This window comes from Zea mays, unplaced genomic scaffold (genome assembly GCF_902167145.1).
Source record: "Zea mays cultivar B73 unplaced genomic scaffold, Zm-B73-REFERENCE-NAM-5.0 scaffold_386, whole genome shotgun sequence".
NCBI classification, from domain to species: domain Eukaryota; kingdom Viridiplantae; phylum Streptophyta; class Magnoliopsida; order Poales; family Poaceae; genus Zea; species Zea mays.
This window is the reverse complement of record NW_023367021.1, coordinates 12,411-26,217: the sequence shown is the minus strand read 5'-3', so window position 1 is coordinate 26,217 and position 13,807 is coordinate 12,411.

Here is a 13,807-nt window from a genome sequence, read left to right as displayed (position 1 = left end):
TACGATCTACTGCCAAAGTTGTACGTGAGGGAGACGAAGCCGAAGGTTCAGACACTGTGCCCATCTCCGAAGCAATGCAGCGTTCCGGTCTACTGACTACAGAAGAAATGCCTGCTGCTGAAGCAGGCCCAACAACTGCCGAAGGAAAAGAAAACATTGAAGGGACTGACTCCGAAGATGACTATGACCTTGCTATGCCCAGCAAGCCCAGTCACCTGGATTTTGGGAAATCAACTGTTTCAAAAGCTGACCTTTCGAAGATGGTGAAAGCAGGTTATTTCAATGAGGACCAGAAGAAGCTACTCCGCTTCGGGGAAGAAGAAACCACCCCGAAGCCAAGGAAGGATGAGATTGTTATTTTCAAGAGTTTTTTAAAAGCCGGGCTTAGATTCCCTCTCCACGGTATTGTTGCGGAGATACTAAGGAGGTTTGGTATCTATTTTCATCAATTGACTCCTAACGCCATCGTTAGGCTCAATGTTTATATCTGGGCCCTCCGAAGCCAAGCTGTGGAACCATTTGCTGACAGCTTCTGCCGAGCTCACGAATTACATTACCAAACAAAGGCCAGAAAAGATGGGCTACATGATAATTTCGGTTGCTATAATTTTGCCTACCGGAAGACAACAAAGTGTCCTGTCATCAGCTACCGAAGCAAATGGCCAGCAGGTTGGAAATCTGAGTGGTTTTATGTAAAAGTTGACGAAGACAAAGAAAAACTGGTACAAAGCCCTTTGGAGTTAATCTTCGGAGAGACAAGGCCACGATGCCACATTGGCGACCTAAAAGGTCCCACCTGGGCTGCTCTGGGTGAATTTGAAATTATCTCAGAACATATTGGCACCAGGGATCTAGTTCAAGAGTTCTTGGCATTCAGAGTTTTCCCTACTCTAAAAGAGTGGGAGATGCCGAAGCTGGAGGGAGAGAAGAAGAAGGGTGAACTCGTCCGGCTTCCCTATCACTTCAAGTTTAAAAAGTACTTCAAAAAACCCTGCAAAGAGTGGTTAGAAACAATTGAGGTGATGTGCAATGAGATCCTGGGGAATTACTCCAAAAAAGAGGATCAATTAATGACAGCAGCCTTCGGTGCCCGACCGAAACGAAGACTGAACCGAGTATTTGATGCCCTGGGCTTCGAGTATTCAGACTACGAGCAGTTGAACAAGGGTGCCGAGGGCCATAAAAGAAAAAGAGTAGCCGAAACCGAAACTCTGATCAGAGATGAAGAAGGACCAGCAAAGAAAAAGAAAATTATCAAGAAAAGAACAATATCCACTCCGAAGCGCAAATCACCCGAAGAAGAGGGGTCCCCCACACCGCCTTCTACCAGCGACGTGGATGAAATTTTAAAGGTAATGACTGAACCCATGCCCACGAAGCTAAGTCCACTAGGGCTCCAACTGACGAAGCTTTTTCGAAAGGTGGACGAGCCGGATCAGACGAAGACAAGCAAACCCAAGCGGCAAAGAATCATTGCGGTAACTGAAGTTATCGATAAGACGCCGCCAAGGGCGTCAATCCAAAAAACGGCAGCTGCCGAAGGTACAGCAATCGTCGAAGGCGTAGCTTCGGGGGTCGCGGCTACCGAAGCCGCTACAGCCGAAGATACAAACTTAAAAACCACGATTGAGAATATCAACAAGATTTTGGAAGACATGGCTGCGGAAGAAGCTGGTGCTACTACTGAAAAAACCATGGCCACAGTGCCTGAGAAAGGAAAAGAAATAGCCGAAGACCCTTCGGACGACGAAGCCTACTCTTTCCAGAACTTAGTTGGGCAAAAACTGACGAAGGACGAAATAGAAGAACTTAAAGACTACGCCAAGTCTTGCGGCTACAAGTCAGGTGCCCTCCTATTTGGGGGTGTAGATGATGAAAAACTAGGCTGTATTCGAGACCAGACTGGAGCTAAGGTAATCGGTACTCTATCGAAGAGTATCGGTTTTCCGAAGCTAGAGACAGACATCAGCCGCTACCGACGACAACATATCGTCGGCAGCTTGTTTTATTCTAACTTCAAGGTAAACAACCTTTTTCTCTGGTTTTTATTGCCGTTAACAATGAAAATATTACTTAACATAAGTTGCTTCTGTTCAGAGCATGCTACTGAGCAAAGCTCTGAAGATGCAACAAGACTTGGAGGACAAAAAGCACGAAGCTATAATTGAAAACTTGGAAAGCAAAATAAAAGAGCAATCTGCCATCATTGAAAAGAAAGACTTCGAGCTCCAATCGACCGAAGGCTTGCTGGCTGAAACTGAGGCTAAAATATTAGAGTTAAATTCGAAGCTTATCAATCAATCAAAACAATTTGATCAGGAGAAGCTAGAACTGAATTCGAAGCTTAAAGCCGAAGTCCAGACCAGCTCAGAATTGAAGAAAGCATTAACAAGCCTTCAAGACAAATGCTTGAACTTTGGCAATAATTGTATTGGACGATTAAAGAAGATATTTTACTCTGTTGGAGCCAGCAGTGGGAAATTTAACCCTTCGGCGGAAAATTTACCCCAGGCCTTCGATCATATTGAAGCTGAAATCGAAGAGCTTGACGAAGTTATAGCCGGGCACGGCGACTTCTGTGCCTGGGTAGCTTCTCGGGGTACCGCTGCTGCATTTCTGAAGGCCGGCTGCGAACATGGAAAGGTTGTCAACAGGCCCAACTTCACCTTATCTTCATCAATCCTGGATGATATGCCCGACCTCGCCCGAAGTATCTCCAATAGATTTATAAAAATGGTATGGACAAAGGGCGGGCGAGAGAAAGCTGGAGACGAAGCCCGAAGTCATCTTAAACCAGTAAGAAATGACATTTCGTGCTTACCTTTCCCTTTGGGCTTGATTCTTATGATTCCTTGACTCATGTAGGATGACGAAGGTGAAGATGATGCCTAGGATATGTCGCCGAAGTTGTCGTCGAAGCTGAAGCTTAATGAAGACTAGCAGAAGTGTGCTTTAGAAAAACTCAGGATAATTTTGTAACAACTCTTGTAAATAGAATTAAACTGTTCTTCAAGGAACTTTGTACATACCTTGTAATATATTCTTACCCTTCGGTTGAGGTGCTTTGATGTGGACGAAATCAGTTTTTTGAGCCGAAGGCGAAAAAACACCTTCCCTTCTTTTCGTACACAACGAAGCATAAAAGGCCGCTTCCTCTTTTTGCCGAAGCCTTTCCTTACATAACAAAACATAAAAGACTGCTACTCTTATCTGCCGAAGCTCTTATTTACATGACAAAACATAAAAGACTGCTACTCTTATCTGCCGAAGCTTTTATTTACATAACAAAACATAAAAGACTGCTACTCTTATACACAACGATTCATAAAAAACCACTTCTTCGAAACCTTTCTTTTACATAACGAATCATAACAAACCATTTATCCGAAACTTTTCTCTGTGCCGAAGCAACCATTTAGGAACACAAATGCTATGAATGAATGCTTATGCATGCAAATGCCATGATGTAATGTGCAAATGAATGTCCGAAGCGTATGTCCGAAGCCACACTCATCCATCATTTTCTTAGGAGCAAACACACGTCAGCTCTGCATTCCCTTAGGAACGACTTTGGAGCATCTTTGCCTTTTACTTAGGCAGTATCAGCGTTGACTTTTCGCTGTAAGCTCTGCATCCCCCTAGGGACGTCTTTGGAGCTTCTTCGTCTTTTACTTAGACGGTATAAGCTCTGCATTCCCTTAGGAACGACTTTGGAGCTTCTTCGCCTTTTACTTTCGGCGGAATCAGCGTTGACTTTTCGCTGTGAGCTCTGCATCCCCTTAGGGACGTCTTTGGAGCTTCTTCTCTTTTTTAGTTTTGGCACTCGATGGTGCGCTCTCAGCTTTTACATTTACATTCTTTGGGGGATTTTGCTCTTATAAAACTAAAAAGGAAATTACATAAGATGGCCCCATTAAAAACCTTTCTCCCCCTTTAGAAAGGAAAAGGGTGCCATGAAAAAGAAAAGGAAAGTCAAAATTACATCGAGTTATACATAAAACCGCCGAAGCTCATCCGCATTCCAAGATCTTGGAATTTCATTGCCATCCATGTCCTTCAGTCTGTACGAACCAGGCCTTGACGAAGATGCTACTAAGAAAGGCCCTTCCCATTTCAGTTGCAATTTGCCCACTGTATCCGGATTGGCCACTCTCCGAAGCACCAAGTGTCCTGGCTCAATATTTTTTAGCCGGACCTTTCTATCTCGCCATTTAACTGTTTCGGCCTGGTACTTATTGATATTCTCCACGGCCTGAAGCCTGATCCCTTCTAAGGCATCTTTTTCCACGAGACAAGTATCTTCGGGACCTGATTCTGCCGAAGCTACCACTCTTATTGATCCAGCTTTGGCTTCTTCCGGGGTTATTGCTTCGTCACCAAATAACAACTTAAATGGGGTAAAGCCTGTAGATCTTGATGTTGTTGTGTTATGGCTCCATACCACTTTGGTAAGCTGATCTGGCCACTTTCCCCTTGGTTGATTAAAGATTAGCTTCATTATTCCTGTCATTATGATGCCGTTGGCCCTTTCAACAAGCCCATTCGACTCCGGGTGCCTGACTGACGCAAAGTGGATCTTCGTGCCAATTTGATCACAAAAATTTCTGAATTCTTCGGAGTCAAATTGTGTTCCATTATCTACAGTTATAGCCTTCGGCACTCCGAAGCGACAGACAATATTCTGCCAGAAAAACTTTTGGACAGTGGCCGAAGTTATTGTAGCTAATGGCTTCGCCTCAATCCACTTGGAAAAATATTCCACAGCAACTACAACATATTTCAGATTGCCTTGAGCCGGTGGTAATGGGCCCAGCAAATCGAGGCCCCACCTTTGCAATGGCCAGATGGGTTGTATTAGCTGTGTCAAAGACGAAGGTTGTTTTTGATCTCTTGCACATTTCTGACAACCTTCGCACTTTTGAACTAACTCAGCTGCATCCGAAGCTGCCTTCGGCCAATAAAATCCTTGACGGAACACTTTTCCAAGTAACGGCCTGGATCCGATGTGGGATCCACAAAGGCCTGCATGTATCTCCTTCATCAACTCTATACCTTCGGCTCTAGACAAGCACTTGAGCAGCGGGGCACAAACTCCATGCTTGTATAACTCCCCTTCTATAATGATATACGGACGAGCTCTTGCCTCTATTCTTTTATTATAAGCTTCGTCATCTGTTAGGAAGTTGCCCTGAAGGTAAGAAATTATTTCAGTTCTCCAATCTTCACTGTACACAGGAGAAATAGTAAGAACTGCTCTTTCAAGTAACTCCACTGAAGGTGCCTTTATTGTTTCGAAGAATACATCCGAAGGTAGCGGCAGCCCCTGTGCTGCAGACCTGGCTAACAAATCAGCATGTTCATTTTGCCCTCGAGGGATATTCTTAACAGAAAATCCTTCGAAGGAAGCTTCGATCCTTCGGACTGTGTCTAGGTATTTTTCAAGCTTCGGGTCTTTAGCCTTGCAACTTTTGTCAATATGACCCGAAACAATCTGAGAATCGGTTTTAAGGATCGCCCTCCTGATCCCCATCGCCTTTAGTTTCCGAAGACCGAGGAGCAAGGCTTCGTACTCAGCAATATTATTTGTGCAGCTGAAGTCCAGTCTTGCTGCATAGCAAGTTTTAACCTTGGACGGTGAAACTAAAACAGCAGCTGCTCCTGCTCCGAAGGTTCCCCAGGAGCCATCACAAAACACTGTCCATGCTTCGGCATCTTTATTCGCTTCTTCGCCCTGAGCCCCTGGCGTCCAGTCGGCAATAAAATCTGCCAATGCTTGAGACTGGATCGAGGATCTGTGCACATAATCAATATAAAATTCATTAAGCTCCGCAGCCCATTTTCCAATTCGGCCAGTAGCTTCTTTATTTCTCATGATATCTTTCAACGGCTGCGAAGAAGGAACAATAATATTATATGCCTGAAAATAATGCCGAAGCTTCCTGGATGCCATTAGAACGGCATACAACACCTTCTCCAGTTCTGTATAATTTTTCTTTGAGACACTAAGGACCTCAGATACAAAATATACTGGGACCTGCTTCTTGATTTGTCCATCAAACTTCTCCTGCACAAGTGCCGCACTTACTGCTGAGTGTGAAGCTGCCACATACAACAACAGAGGAGCCCCTGGCATTGGTGGAGTTAATGTTGTTAGATCTATCAGGTATTGCTTGAGTTCTTCGAAAGCTTTTTGTTGAGCTGGGCCCCATTGAAAGACTTCAGCTGATTTTAGCACCTCGAAGAAGGGTAGATTTCTTTCCGCTGATCTGGATATAAATCTGTTAAGAGATGCCAGTCTTCCTGTCAATCTTTGGGCCCCCTTTCTTGTGGTTGGTGGCTCCATTCGAAGTATAGCTTCGATTTTATTTGGGTTAGCTTCAATTCCCTTTGTTGAAACCAAGCATCCAAGGAACTTACCCTTCTTTACTCCGAAGACACATTTTTCTGGATTCAGCTTCAGACCAGCTTGTCTGAAGCTGGCGAAGGTCTCCTGCAGATCAGCAATATGGTCTTCTTGCTTCGTGCTTTTTACAATAATGTCATCAACATAGGTCAACACATTTCTGCCTATCTGAGATTGGAGAACCTTCGCAGTCATCCTGCTGAAACTCCCTCCAGCATTCTTAAGCCCCTCAGGCATCCGAAGATAGCAATATGTACCACTTGGGGTTATGAAACTAGTCTTCGGCTCATCCTCCTTTTTCATCCAGATTTGATGATAGCCTGAGTAACAATCCAGGAGACTCATGAGTTCCGAAGAAGCTGCTGCATCAACTAAAGAGTCTATCCTTGGCAGCGGGAACTCATCCTTCGGACAAGCCTTGTTGAGATCTGTGAAATCAATACACATTCTCCACTTTCCATTGGCCTTCTTCACCATAACAGTGTTAGCTAGCCATTCTGGATACTTCACTTCTCTGATAACTCCTGCACTTAGGAGTCTTTTTACTTCGTTGCGAGCCCCTTCGGCCTTGTCATCAGACATTTTCCGAAGCCTCTGCTTGCGGGGTCTGAAGGATGGGTCAACATTGAGCGAATGTTCAATAACATCCCGATTCACTCCACAAAGATCATTGGCTGACCATGCAAAAACATCTTTATTGTTGAATAAAAACCTTATCAAGGTTTTCTCTTGATCTTCAGATAATTGCGAGCCCAATAGCACCTTCTGCTCTGCTATATCCTCACACAGCAGCATGGGCTTCGGCTGATCAGCCGAAGCTGCTTTTTCCCTCCTGAACTTGTACTGTTCACAAGCTTCAACTCCATCTATATTATGGATTGCCTTGGAATCAGTCCAGCTTCCTTCGGCCCTTCTGGCAGCTTCCTGACTCCCATGAATAGCAATAGGCCCTTGGTCCGAAGGTATCTTCATGCAGAGATAAGCTGGGTGAAGAATTGCTTCAAAAGCATTTAGGGTACCACGACCAATGATGGCGTTGTAGGGGTATTCCATGTCAACAATATCAAACACAATTTGCTCAGTCCTTGTGTTATTAACAAATCCGAAGGTTACCGGCATGGTAATCTTCCCGAGTGCCACAATCTGCCGCCCTCCGAAGCCACAAAGAGGGTGCGTAGCATCATGAATCTTGTCTTCAGGCTCTTGCATCTGTCTGAAGGCTTTGGCAAATATAATGTCAGCTGCACTGCCTGTGTCAACTAGGACATTGTGAACCAGAAACCCTTTGATCACACAAGAAATGACCATAGCATCATTGTGAGGATAGTCCTTGAGCTGAAGATCTTCCTGAGAGAAGGTAATCGGAATGTGAGACCATTTTGACTTAATGAAGGGTCCCTGCACTCCAACATGCTGTACCCTTCTCTGAGCCTCCTTCTTCTGCTTTTTGTTAGCTGGCTCTGAGCAAGAACCGCCTGTTATCGGGAGCACCAGCTTCGAAGCCGAAGCAGCTCCAGCTTGAGTGTTGAACGAAGCCATCAGCTCAGAAAGGTGGAAGTGAGTTGACCGGAGGTGGGCGCCAATGTTGGGGACTTGTTCTCAAATGCTAAGAATTAAGAACAAGGCAACACAAAAAATGTTAAGTGTTAAGGTCCTTCGTCCTCCATAACGATATATCCCTTCGGGATATAGAGCATCTCGGACGAAGGTTACGAAGGACATACCTTCGTAAGCATAACAACGAAGAATGAAGCATTCACATAAATCATAGAATATGAAATAAACATTTAAATATTGTCATAGAATTATCTCTACTTGTATTAATGAATATAAATGACTTTGAATTACAAATGTACCTTCGGTCCTGCGGAAGGCAAAAGTACAAGCGTGATGTGAAAGCAAATGACAGGTTCACGTGAACAGTACAGAGGTACTGTTCATCTATTTATAGGCACAGGTCGCAGCCTGTGACAAATTACAATTATGCCCCTTGCGAAAGTTTACAGCATTGACTCAGACCTATATGTATAAAAAGGTCATTCTATCTCTATGTCGGTTTAAAACGCCGAAGCTCCATGAAAAGGGACCTTCGGCCATCTCTTGGAGACGACTTCAGCCGAAGCTGCTTCTTCGTGTGAGACCTTCGGCGCACCGAAGCACGACCCCAACAGTATTAATGTATGAAATCTCGATATCTCCCTTTTGTTGGTGATCCCTAAGAAAATGATACCGAATGGCTATGTGCTTAGTGCGTCTATGCACGACGGGATTGTCGGCCATTTTGATTGCACTCTCATTATCACATAGCAAAGGGACTTTGGTTAGTTTGTAACCGTAGTCCCGCAGGGTTTGCCTCATCCAAAGCAATTGTGCGCAACAATGGCCTGCGGCAATGTACTCGGCTTCGGCGGTGGAAAGAGCGACCGAATTTTGCTTCTTTGAAGCCCAAGACACCAAGGATCTTCCCAAGAACTGGCAAGTCCCCGATGTGCTCTTCCTATTGATTTTGCACCCGGCCCAATCGGCATCCGAATAACCAATCAAATCAAATGTGGATCCCCGAGGGTACCAAAGCCCAAACTTAGGAGTATAAGCCAAATATCTCAAGATTCGTTTTACGGCCGTAAGGTGGGATTCCTTAGGGTCGGATTGGAATCTTGCACACATGCAAACGGAAAGCATAATATCCGGTCGAGATGCACATAAATAGAGTAAAGAACCTATCATTGACCGGTATACCTTTTGATCCACGGACTTACCTCCCGTGTCGAGGTCGAGATGCCCATTAGTTCTCATGGGTGTCTTGATGGGTTTGGCATCCTTCATTCCAAACTTGCTTAGAATATCTTGAGTGTACTTCGTTTGGCTTAGGAAGGTGCCTTCTTGGAGTTGCTTTACTTGAAATCCTAAGAAATACTTCAACTCCCCCATCATAGACATCTCGAACTTTTGTGTCATGATCCTACTAAACTCCTCACATGTAGACTCGTTAGTAGACCCAAATATAATATCATCAACATAAATTTGGCATACAAACAAGTCATTTTCAAGAGTTTTAGTAAAGAGTGTAGGATCGGCCTTTCCGACTTTGAAGCCATTTGCAATAAGAAAATCTCTAAGGCATTCATACCATGCTCTTGGGGCTTGCTTGAGCCCATAAAGCGCCTTAGAGAGCTTATAGGCATGATTAGGATACTCACTGTCTTCAAAGCCGGGAGGTTGCTCAACATAGACCTCTTCCTTGATTGGTCCATTGAGGAAGGCACTTTTTACATCCATTTGATAAAGCTTAAAGCCATGGTAAGTAGCATAGGCCAATAATATGCGAATTGACTCAAGCCTAGCTACAGGTGCATAGGTTTCACCGAAATCCAAACCTTCGACTTGGGAATATCCCTTGGCCACAAGTCGAGCTTTGTTCCTTGTCACCACACCATGCTCGTCTTGCTTGTTGCGGAAGACCCATTTGGTTCCTACAACATTTTGGTTAGGACGTGGAACTAAATGCCATACCTCATTCCTAGTGAAGTTGTTGAGCTCCTCTTGCATCGCCACCACCCAATCCGAATCTTGAAGTGCTTCCTCTACCCTGTGTGGCTCAATAGAGGAAACAAACGAGTAATGTTCACAAAAATGTGCAACACAAGATCGAGTGGTTACCCCCTTATGAATGTCGCCGAGGATGGTGTCGACGGGGTGATCTCGTTGGATTGCTTGGTGGACTCTTGGGTGTGGCGGTCTTGGTTCTTGCTCATCCTCCTTTTCTTGATCATTTGTATCTCCCCCTTGATCTATGCCGTCATCTTGAGGTGGCTCATTTGATTGATCTTCTTCTTCATCAACTTGAGCCTCTTCCTCATTTTGAGTTGGTGGAGATGCTTGCATGGAGGAGGACGGTTGATCTTGTGCATTTGGAGGATCTTCGGATTCCTTAGGACACACATCCCCAATGGACATGTTCCTTAGCGTGATGCACAGAGCCTCTTCAATACCTATCTCATCAAGATCAACTTGCTCTACTTGAGAGTCGTTAGTCTCATCAAACACAACGTCACATGAAACTTCAACTAGTCCTGAGGACTTGTTAAAGACTCTATATGCCCTTGTGTTTGAATCATATCCTAGTAAAAAGCCTTCTACAGTCTTAGGAGCAAATTTAGATTTTCTACCTCTTTTAACAAGAATAAAGCATTTGCTACCAAAAACTCTAAAATATGAAATGTTGGGCTTTTTACCGGTTAGGAGTTCATATGATGTCTTCTTGAGGATTCGGTGTAGATACAACCGGTTGATGGCGTAGCAAGCGGTGTTGACCGCCTCCGCCCAAAACCGATCCGAAGTCTTGTACTCATCAAGCATGGTCCTTGCCATGTCCAATAGAGTTCGATTCTTCCTCTCCACTACACCATTTTGTTGTGGCGTGTAGGGAGAAGAGAACTCATGCTTGATGCCCTCCTCCTCAAGGAAGCCTTCAATTTGAGAGTTCTTGAACTCCGTCCCGTTGTCGCTTCTTATTTTCTTGATCCTTAAGCCGAACTCATTTTGAGCCCGTCTCAAGAACCCCTTTAAGGTCTCTTGGGTTTGAGATTTTTCCTGCAAAAAGAATACCCAAGTGAAGCGAGAATAATCATCCACTATTACAAGACAATACTTACTCCCGCCGATGCTTATGTAAGTAATCGAGCCGAATAGATCCATGTGGAGTAGCTCAAGCGGCCTGTCGGTCGTCATGATGTTCTTGTGTGGATGATGGGTTCCTACTTGCTTTCCTGCTTGGCATGCGCTACAAACCCTGTCTTTCTCAAAATGAACATTTGTTAGTCCTAAAATGTGTTCTCCCTTTAGAAGCTTGTGAAGATTCTTCATCCCAACATGTGCTAGTCGGCGATGCCAGAGCCAGCCCATGTTAGTCTTAGCAATTAAGCATGTGTCGAGTTCAGCTCTATCAAAATCTACTAAGTATAGCTGACCCTCTAACACACCCTTAAATGCTATTGAATCATCACTTCTTCTAAAGACAGTGACACCTACATCAGTAAAGAGACAATTGTAGCCCATTTTGCATAATTGAGATACAGAAAGCAAATTGTAATCTAAAGAATCTACAAGAAAAACATTTGAAATAGAATGGTCAGGAGATATAGCTATTTTACCAAGACCTTTGACCAAACCTTGATTTCCATCCCCGAATGTGATAGCTCGTTGGGGATCTTGGTTTTTCTCGTAGGAGGAGAACATCTTCTTCTCCCCTGTCATGTGGTTCGTGCACCCGCTGTCGATGATCCAACTTGAGCCCCCGGATGCATAAACCTACAAAACAAGTTTAGTTCTTGACTTTAGGTACCCAAATGGTTTTGGGTCCTTTGGCATTAGACACAAGAACTTTGGGTACCCAAACACAAGTCTTTGACCCCTTGTGCTTGCCCCCAACATATTTGGCAACTACTTTGCCGGATTTGTTAGTCAACACATAAGATGCATCAAAATTTTTAAATGAAATGCTATGTTCATTTGATGCATTAGGAATTTTCTTCTTAGGCAACTTAGCACGGGTTGGTTGCCTAGAGCTAGATGTCTCACTCTTATACATAAAAGCATGGTTAGAACCAGAGTGAGACTTCCTAGAATAAATTTTCATAATTTTGTCCTCGGGATAACCAACAGGGTATAAAATGTAACCCTCGTTATCCTGAGGCATGGGAGCCTTGCCCTTAACAAAGTTAGACAATCTTTTAGGAGGGGCATTAAGTTTGACATTGTCTCCCCTTAGGAAGCCAATGCCATCCTTGATGCCAGGGCGTCTCCCATTATAGAGCATACTTCTAGCAAATTTAAATTTTTCATTTTCTAAGTTGTGCTCGGCAATTTTAGCATCTAGTTTTGCTATATGATCATTTTGTTGTTTAATTAAAGCCATATGATCATGAATAGCATTAACATCAACATCTCTACATCTAGTACAAATAGTGACATGCTCAATGGTAGATGTAGATGGTTTGCAGGAATTAAGTTCAACAATCTTAGCATGAAGAATATCATTTTTATCTCTAAGATCAGAAATTGTAACTTTGCAAACATCAAAATCTTTAACCTTAGCAATTAAATTTTCATTCTCTACTCTAAGGCTAGCAAGAGAAATGTTCAATTCTTCAATCCTAGCAAGCAAATCATCATTATTATCTCTAGGATTGGAAGTTGAAACAATGCAAACATGTGAATCAACCTTAGCATTTAAACTAGCATTTTCATTTCTAAGGTTGTCAATCATCTCACGGCAAGTGCTTAGCTCACTAGATAATTTTTCACATTTTTCTACTTCTAGAGCATAAGCATTTTTAACCTTAACATGCTTCTTATTTTCTTTAATAAGGAAGTCCTCTTGAGTATCCAAGAGATCATCCTTTTCATGAATGGCACTAATCAATTCATTAAGTTTTTCTTTTTGTTGCATGTTTAGGTTAGCAAAAAGGGTGCGCAAGTTATCCTCCTCACTTTTAGCATCATCCTCATCACTAGAGGTTTCATATTTGGTGGAGGATCTTGATTTTACCTTCTTTTTGCCGTCCTTGGCCATAAGGCACTTGTGGCCGATGTTGGGGAAGAGAAGGCCCTTGGTGACGGCGATGTTGGCGACGTCCTCGTCGTCGGAGGAGTCGCTAGAGCTTTCGTCGGAGTCCCACTCCCGACAAACATGGGCATCACCGCCCTTCTTTTTGTAGTACCTCTTCTTCTCCTTTCTCCTCCCCTTCTTGTCGTCGCCTCGGTCACTATCACTTGATATAGGACATTTAGCAATAAAATGACCGGGCTTACCACATTTATAGCAAACCTTCTTGGAGCGGGACTTGTAGTCTTTCCCCCTCCTTTGTTTGAGGATTTGGCGGAAGCTCTTGATGACGAGCGCCATCTCCTCATTGTCAAGCTTGGAGGCGTCGATTGGTTGTCTACTTGGTGTAGACTCCTCCTTCTTTTCTTCCGTCGCCTTGAATGCGACGGGTTGAGCTTCGGATGTAGATGGATCATCAAGCTCGTTGATCTTCCTCGAGCCTTCGATCATGCACTCAAAACTTACAAAATGCCCGATAACTTCCTCGGGGGTCATTTTAGTATATCTTGGATTACCACGAATTAATTGAACTTGAGTAGGGTTAAGGAAAATGAGAGATCTTAGAATAACCTTAACCACTTCATGGTCATCCCACTTTACGCTCCCGAGGTTGCGCACTTGGTTCACCAAGGTCTTGAGCCGGTTGTACATGTGTTGTGGCTCCTCCCCTTTGCGAAGCCGGAACCGACCGAGCTCCCCCTCGATCGTTTCCCGCTTAGTGATCTTGGTGAGCTCATCTCCCTCGTGCGCGGTTTTGAGCACATCCCAAACCTCCTTGGCACTCTTCAACCCTTGTA